The following is a 9,835-nucleotide window of genomic DNA, read 5'->3' on the forward strand; positions in this document are numbered from 1 at the left end:
TCTCTCTCTCTCTCTCTCTCTCTCTCTCTCTCTCTCTCTCTCTCTCTCTCTCTCTGTGTGTCCTCCTTTCTCTCTTTCATCACTCCGTCCTCCTTTCTCTTCCCCGTCCTCCTTCTTATATGCCCCTGCACTTCTTCGGTCTTTCTTTCGGACGCAGTAAAGCTGCTGCATCGGGTGTTTGCGGTTTCCCGCAGCCCCGAGCAGAGAATGCACCTGGACCGACTTGCGTCGACTTCTCCAAGGTACAATCGACGATCGCCGTTTGTCGGTTATGCTCGGATTCCTTCACGACTGTAGGAAGAAGTGGAGAGAGGTAAAAGGAAACGAGAAAGAGTGAGAAGTCATTTCTCTTTTGCGGACCGAACCGAAAAATAATCCGTCTCAAGATTTATCATCATTTCGTATTCTTCATGACGCGGACGTGAGCATCTGTATAAAGTAGAGAGCAACGGTGACTCGTAGAATTCTTCTTTTTAAATTTTATCGACGAATTTAGAGTTGATTTGCTTTTAACAAAGATGTAGAGATGCTTCTATAAAGCAAAGTGATACGAACTAAGTTAGAGTTTAACTAAAAAAAAGAAAAAAATCATTTCTTTAATTAGAACACAAAATGCAATAATTTCTAATCAGTTCTCGATAATGTCAAGCAAAGCAAAAACCGCATGTTATTTATCCATGATTGAAATCCATATTTTGCGGAAAATACCGTGATCGTATTACTATTAAAACCTTTCGACGAGCGAGTTTCTCGGCAACGAGCCGCCATTACACTTCTGCTAAGCCGTCTTAGCCGGTTTTACAGGTTTGGATTGACCACAGTAAGTTCACACATTACGTTGTTTCGTTTAAGCGAATGCCTTCACAACGGGCAATTGAAGTTTGAGCTAAACTGCATATAATGATACTTATAAAGTAGCGCTCAGAGACTCCGTAACTCCCCGTAACGATAGCGTTCCTCTTTACATAAAATAGCCTTTATTATAATATAATTTCACTTTTTCTTATCAGAAACCGCCAGACACTTATTGTATTAGTGAAAATGGTTTATTATCTACGTAAATGCTGAAATTGCCTTTTAAACACGAATTATCGAAGAGTACGTCTCATCCGACCTGATTTCCCTAAAGTTGGACGTCCATGTTCATAAAAGCTTCCACTATAACTATATGCTCCCGGTCGTGGGGATACGCATCTTCTTACAGAGACGGCATGCACACACGAAGCGAACAGATTCGCTAGTTGAGCAAGCGTCGTCGCTGAAGAGAAGCGATAGGATGCTGCGCACCTGTTTGCCTCCAGGCAACACAGTGCTCGCTTCTTGTCTATACCCACCTCTTTCTGATCTATTCCTCTTGCTTTATACCAGCGGTTTCCAACTTCCCTTTACACGATATTTTTATTGTGTACTATATTGAAGTCTCTTTAAAACCAGTCACATATATGCGTCGCGGAAAATAAAAAAGATTTTAAAAAGTAAAATTGAAGTTTTAAAAAATTTAAGTTGTTTAATTGGCTAACTGTCACATAAAAAATTATAGCGAAAGATGTCTTGTAATCTGAATTTCATTTAATAAATAAATGGGGTAAACTCGATTATTTATTTATAACTTACACATTAATCAAGTAAGATTTAATAATTAAACATGCCATCAAAAGCGAAATTAAAACTTAGTCATTTTCAATCTCGTGTAAAAATCTGTATATCTGTTTATAATTATCCACTAACTGATTTTTAACTAAAAAAAAATGTAATTAAAAAAATGGTTCTTTCATTTTACGTTTTTCTACGTATTGTATTTTTTGAATATGCGGCACCGTAAAATTTGTTAGCCAATCTCGTTCGTCTAGCTGATCTAGCACAAAGTTGGAAACATTTCGCGCTTGTATTGCTAAAAATATCTTCTATTAATATGGATACTAGTGATGAGCTTTTCCTCTGAATTTCGAGCGCGGATCGTTCGTAATGTCCGTGGACTCGTAAACGTCTACGAAACATCAGTTGGGAATCGCTGTCTCGAACGAACACAAACGCAGAACATTCTCCTTCGTGATCCGGTTACTCTGGACATTATGTAGCCCGGTAGCAAGATACCTTACCGGAGTCCATTGCAGTATAAAGACTCTATTAAATTTAATTGCAGCAAATAATTAATATTATATTTAATATATTTAAAATTTTTTTAAACTGCGGATGCGCACCACACATATTACACAATCTTTCTTTATATATCTTTTTTTTTATGTTCCCCTTTTGCATTTAACATCCTGCGTTCGTCGTGAAAGAAGAGACGTTCCATTAGAAGCTCGTTATATATAAATAGATTATTAAGCTTTATTATCTTGTAGAAATAATTGCAGCTAATCGCTTTTGCGTTAACTCGCACCACGTCTCTTCGAATCTTGGAGAGTAAAGCTGATTTCCCTCGTGCGATATATTATTAATGATAACCGGGGTATAGGTAAATGTGTAAATGTAAATTAGATATATATGTCACAGAGGATGTAAATTACACCCTGAGCACTTATTTACATCGAAACAACATAGCGCATCTAGTCTCGGATTACGTTTATGTATTGTACATCTCCGCATATATCCAGGTCGGAGAGATTCCCTGTACCGTACCCTCATGCCCACCACCTTCACGCCATTATCCTTTCCACACACGTCTGTCACCCCCTATACGTGGTCTAAAGTTTCGCCAGGGAAATTAGCGCGAAAATTAGCGTGCCCTCGGTTTCGCAAAATGGCATCGTTCGGCAAAGTCCGCCTGTTTAGAATCCCGCTATCGAGAGATCATACGTATGAACGGTACAAAGAAGCTCATGATACATACTCGGCGGTTAATAAACTTGCTGGAGAGGGGGGAGGGGGGAGGGGAGGGGAGGGAGAGGGTGGAGTTTGGCGATCCACCACTCGATAGTTAAGATCTCGGAGAAACAACTATTACGTTGAAGTTTGCACATTAATTTGACCGTTGGCCCAGGCTTCTGCAAACTTTGCCCGACTTGAGATATTCTTCAAAGTAACCGTACGAATCCTCCCTCCTCTCCTGCCTAGAAACTTGCTGGCGTCGCGCTATTGTGGGCAAAAGGCTTTCATTAGGAGCGGATGGGCGCTTTAGCTCGGTGGCCTCGGCAAACCAACGACATCGTATTGATGGAAGGACTCGTAGAGGAAGAAGAAAACATCGTATTGATGGAAATTATTTTCACTCGGCAATTCCCGTAAACATTAGATTAGATTTTACGAAGAAGTTTTACGAAGAAGAAATATTTATGCCGTAGGTGTATCATCGCACAGAGCGTTTCGATCCCATGCATAGTTTAATAGAGAAGTCGGACGAACTAAACCGAGTAACGGTAATCAGAGTACATCTCTTGGCGCGATATATCAGTACAGCATATATTCGCCTTTTCATGTTATTTGTGCCGTAGTTCCCGTGCTCTCTTGTGAGAGGATAAAAGTAATTTGCAGGAATGGCAAATAACGTTTTCGTCGAGGCCACGGTGAATGTAAGCGGTTTCCGCTTATGACATTTTAACATCAACGGCATCATTGAATCCGTCTCGAGTATCACAACGACGGACTCGCAGAGACTCGACGCGCGTGTTTTCACGGTCGCAAATGGAATATTTGCGCGGTGTAACGGCGAGAGGCAAGTAAATATTTAGGATGCACACTATGCGCCGCAATTTCCTCGTTCACGGAAACCACCCCGGTGCCGAAGCGAGAATACAACGCAATTTCCACCGTGAACTTCCCTATCCTTTCCTTTTACCGAAGAACGGTTTTTACCGGAGTAGTTTTAACGGAAAAGTCGCTGGTGCGATGATGGTCTGTTCGACGATAGAAATTTCTCGTCGAAGGTTTCTTTAAAAATGCGGTAATAATGGGATATTACTTTACATATTTGACAGACTTGTATTAAGTATAAGAAAATTTTAGAAGAAGAATCTCTGTATTAAAATAACAGCTATTGTTTTCCATATTAGATTCAATCTATATTTTAATGAGCTGTTCAATATTGAAATAAGCTAATGTTCAATTTAAATTTCAGCTTAACTACAATACTTTCTTTCAGTTTCACAAACGCAAGATATTTTTTTGCGCTTTGTGTACCAAGAAGAGAGAAGAAAGATGCGAACGCGTTAATGTTGCATGAATTAATTGTAAAATAAAATAATATATTAAAGATAAACAAAAGAAATGAATTAAATATTCGACTATGAGGAACACAGATCGAAAGTGCTTATCGACACGAGACAGACGGATAATTGAAAGCTGAAAGCATATGGGGACTGACTACTAACTTCTACGTTTTCGCGATGCACTCGAGTGCAATAGACACCACTGGGGAGGGCGTCATACAATCGTCGTCGACCCGCTGACACGTTTTGTTTTCGGTTCTCGTGTCAGCCAACTCAATTAACTGACGGCAGCTGCATCCCCGCTTTGCTTTTCCTCGCGTTTCTTTCTTTTTCTTTTCCATTCGCACGCATCAGCTGCACGTCTGTCTGTCCGTCCTTTTCTAGCTTGCTATTGCACGTGCGGGCCTGCGTTTCATTTTGACAACAATTCGCCGGCTTTCGCGAGGATACGTGCCGCGACGCGTTTTAATTGCACTCCCAATTAGTACACGCGCTCGATCAAGAACACTCCACCAACGATTGGTGAACACCACCCACGTGACCAATTATTACGTTCGAGTCTCTTCGAGAGATGTTACGTGTTATATTTAGAACTTCCCTTCTTCTCTCATAATCAAACATCTGTTTACACGTTGCAATAAAGTCAGTAGCAAATTTCTACTGAGAGAAAATATGATACCCGCACACGCAAATGCAAAGAGACGCCTACTGAGAACTAGCAGGAACGACGATACCAAAACAACGGGTGATGATATCATCCTGTCCCTTATGAGTTTAAACCGCAGATCAACTATCTATTTAAGCACGCAATGATCAATAATTACCCGTCTTCAGTTAGAATGCTTTTTTTCTTCACTCCTATCTATTTATTAAATTCATTAATTAAATATTCCTTTTCTCTCTTCTGTATTATTGAATAATGTAAAAGAAAGAAATGTATGGATAAAGAAATCTTTGTGCTTTTAATAAAAATAAAGAAATTTGTTTCTTATTAAAATTTCGATAATGAGAAAGATATTAGCTATTGTCTTTATTCTGGAATAACAAAAGATTATTTTGACTTAATAAAGTAAAATTAAATTAATAAGAGATTAATATTAAATGAGAAAGAGTGCGGAAAGAATCTTGAAATCTGAAAAATACGACAGCTCGTTTACGACACATTTCTAAACGGTGAAAATTCAGCCTCTTCGAATTATACAGCTTGTTATCGCACGCAAACAGAGAAGGTACGGACAGCGGAATGACATTAACGAATAACCGCACATGAGAGGCCTCGTAGCACTCTGTCTCGCTTCCCGCAGCACCAGGTCTCGTCCTACTTCCTCGACCCTACAATTTCTCCGCCAGTCTCCCCACGCGACCCTCGTGACCGAAGCTGCACGCTTTAACCGACCTCGGGGTTGTGCTTTCGTGAAATCTGGCCAAACTTTCGTCATAAATAAAGGGTAAACAACGCCACCTCACCCTTCCACTTTGCTCTTTCTCTTGCCGAGTTCTCATAACTCATGGCGCCTGTGCTCCTTATGTCAGCCACCAGTATTCGATCAGATTTCTTTTCGGATACGATACCGCCGACTGTACCCGTATTGATTTTCTAATAAAAATTAATAACGATATTTCTTACGGATTACTTATAATATTTAAGATGAAAACAAAATTTTAGAAAATAAACAGAAAATAAAACAGATCTGTTTTTATCTTTATTATTTTATTTGTTTGTGCAGTAGAAAATATCGTATTGCACGTATCTTTTTCTAAAATATGTAGGTTAATTAGATTTTCTCTAACCAAGTATTACCTATTTATTGTAAGTTAAAAACTTTTTCGATTTGTTTTCCTTTATGGATTTTTTTTGTGATCATTATGGGATGTTTTATAAATGTCTGCTGAAGAGCAAAGAAACGTGCGGGGTATACGATCGAGGTTAAAGACGCGATTAGGGTAAAAGCGATTCTCATGGGACGTATTTCACCCTCTTGCAACACTACCCCAATCTTGTTTGCGACCTCACATTATAACTTCCTTAAAAGCCTGCGTTGCTGCCCATCTTTTAGAGACATTCTCATCTTGTAAGCCCTAATCGTAGCAAGCAGATATTGCGCGATTTTGATCCCTCTTATAAAGGTAGTTCACGTACTCTTGAGGATTACCAAGCGATTTAAGACAGCGATGTCGTTCTAATGAAATTCTCCATTATTGGTATACCTGCGCGCGTTTTCCTTCCCACTCTTTCGAAAAGTTTCGCTCGTACACACGGCACTTTCGGATGTTGGAGGATTTATCACTCGTTCCTGCCTCTGGCTCCGACGATTTAACTTTAGCGCGTTTCGATCCAGCAGAGTTTTGTCCTTTGTATCTATGCGGCGCAGGAGAAGCCGGATCTGCCAGCGACGAGATATATGGGACGTCGGATGGTGGTGCGTCTTTTGAAGATAGGAAAATTGTTCGGAAAGAATTAGGTTCACAGGCAACGTTATAACGAATATACGACCTCTTCAGCGAAATTAAAAGGCTATCTCGAATTGATGGCAAAAAATACGATAAAACACAAATTTAAGTTATTTTTGTGAAAAGCATAGAGCGGTTTGCCGGAAAAGCGATTTTAGTACCCAAAGACTCTGCTTTTAAACCTCATCCAGCTTTTTCCTCAACGATGTTTCTGTAGCAAGTGGCGTCATGTCCAGGTCGACCGACAAAAAAAGCTTGCAGAGATTTAAAGATAGAATCTCTTGGAGCTTTAAAAAGCTTTCTTAAGAACAGTTTTGCGACACGTAACCTTGTACATATTAAGAATTGAAACCTTATTATATTATATAAAAAATTTTTAAGTTAAAGTTTATAATTATGTGCCCTTCTATCAAAAATGTTATATTAATAATTCATTTATGTTTACATTTTAGCCAATTTTACACACGTAAAAGATCGTAACGTGAATGAGAAATATGTCGCGTTGTAACACAAGTTTGAAATATATTTGCGTGCAGAAAATTAATCTATTGCATGTAATCACCGACGCACGAGTACTGAGTAGTAAATTTAATTATCAGTGAATTTAGTACTTTGGAACCTCTAATTATGTGTTATCATATATTATCTACTTAGAAAGGCGCATATATTAAAAATTTTATATTTTTTAAACATTGATGAAAACAAAAATATTAAAGCTTTTTCAAAATTTCGTGAAATTAAGAAAAGAATAGCATTTATTAAAGATATCAAGAGATCTAAAAAATATCAAACAAGACTCATCTAATTCATATTTTTATAAAGATGTATGCATTGAATGATCTATGCATCAATTGTTTTACATATGCTATCTGACAAACGCTCGGAGCGGCTGATATTATACAACCGATCGTTATTTTGAATATTTAAACGTCAAAACGTAATACAAGCATAATTATTATAGCTATTGCAAATCATTAAATCCATTTGGCTGGTGCTCAATGACATATCATAATTTTAGTCGCAACAGCGAATAATTATTATTAAGCGCGCATAAATACTAGTATGATCGCAGAGCTCCAACATTGTTGGCATATTTTTAGATTTCGCATTATTATTAGGTTTCGCAATTCACATTAGATTTGGCAAAATCGTGCAAATTAGATAATGCTGTAATACTCACATATAATATAATATAAATCTAATAATTTCATATTGCAGTTCTCGACTATCAGATTTTATAATTAATTATATCCTCGCTATTACCCGAATATGAATGAATTTTTTTATATTTTGATAACAAGAATATTATTTGTTCCTATTATACTACAAAGCAACCGAATATTTAAAAAAAAGATACTTTTAAAAATATAATTACGATTGTAATCTTAAGAGATATGAAGTAACATTAAAAAAAAATAATATGTGTGTGTGTGTGTGTGTGTGTGTGTGTGTGTGTGTGTGTGTGTGTGTGTGTGTGTGTGTGTATAGAGTTTGCAGTAATTAATTTCTAAAGTAGTTTCTCTATGTAAAAATTATTTTAGAAATTTGTTACAAAAAATCCATAAATAGATCTACCGTATCTACGATGCTTCACAGCTGTAATTAGCTAGCTACTTTGATACCAACGTTATGACTTTCGCATGTCATGCTGGTTTTGAAGGAAACCAGTTTCTCTGTGCTCAAAGCGCTTTGCTTAAAGAGCGTAGCCAAAGCTAGGAAACTCCAAGTAGTGGTTGTGATGCGGTTATCCGAAACAGGCTTTATAATTAATTCTATTGTTTGAGTTGGTATACGGCAAATATATATATATATATATAATGTGTGTGTGTATATATACAGTATGTGTGTATATGTGCAAAAAACTACATATAGACATGTGTGTGTGTGTGTGTGTGTGTGTGTGTGTGTAAGCACAATATCGACAAATATAGAGAACTGTAATTGGTCATCTTGACACCTTCTTTACTTAGCACATACATTACTAATTGCGTCGAGTACATTATACCGTCCCGCATCTCTGTAGCGAGATCAAACGATTAAACGTGGTCGTATGTGATGTGTCACGAAAGGTGTCATGGGAGTACGTGAAGAAGAAATTTTTATGCATATTCACAATGAATTTAAAAGCGTTTAAAAGCAGTTTCTTTTTACGGGACCTATTAATAATGGAAGAACAAATTGTTTTTTTTTGTAGCTAGTGCAGTGAGGCTGTCTAGATGACAAAGCGAGATTGCTTCCGACGACTCCTCCCTTATTGTGCGATCAAATGAACGATTTTTCCGTTTCAAGCAAAGCCCGCGAGTCTAGGAGGCGTCATTCTTCTTAACGGGGCGGAAACGTTTACACGTACCAGTACGCCCGGGAACACGTTGGAGTCTGACGCTCAAGCCGCTTAACAGAGTTTTCACGAGAATCTCGTAAATGCCACGTTTCCAGAGCGGCCCGCAAACCGACGAGAAAGCACGCACGTACACCGGGCTGCTTGAAGAATGGCATGTTGCGCGAACCGGCCTGAGATGCTCGTAAGGGTAAATGGACGACGGGGAAGCTCGGTGAAGCAGGAGGACGAGGAAGAATAGTGGAAAGGAAGAGGTGAGGGAGGATAGGACAGAGAGCGGATGGTGGATAGGTAGGCAGAAGGATACGGAAGAAGCTTCGTTCGCGCAAAGGAATGATGTATGATCTATCCGTGCCACGCTCTGCGGTGGCGAGATTTTCAACCCCTTCATCTTTCCGTACTTAAATCCTATTCCTCTCGTGCCGTGACCAGCTCGCCACACGAATTGATGGTGACCGTCTTCATAAAAATGACCGTAATGCATTCCGGGGTAAACTTGATCCAGTTGCGCGCGGCTCATCATTTTTCTTTTATACTTCCTTTTTGACGTACAAAATAATTCTGCGTAATATGCATATAATGAGATTTTTATTAGACATATATGTATATATATGTCTAATGCATGTTACTTTTATATTATATATAAGGAATTATTTTAATATCATTCTTCTTTTGAATAACATAAAATAAATAATGCCCCAAAGAATTATTTTCATACATTTTCACATTGAGAATGAGACTTAATATATAAAAAATATATACATATATTATTTAATGTACATACATATATAACACATGATGCAATTTATAAACATATATTATTTAGATTTTTATTTGTTAAAAATATAACAATGTATAAAAAATGGGCAATGTATATATTTATTCTTAGTGTTTT

The sequence above is a fragment of the Atta cephalotes genome (assembly GCF_000143395.1).
Source record: "Atta cephalotes unplaced genomic scaffold scaffold00015, whole genome shotgun sequence".
Taxonomy (NCBI): Eukaryota; Metazoa; Arthropoda; class Insecta; order Hymenoptera; family Formicidae; genus Atta; species Atta cephalotes.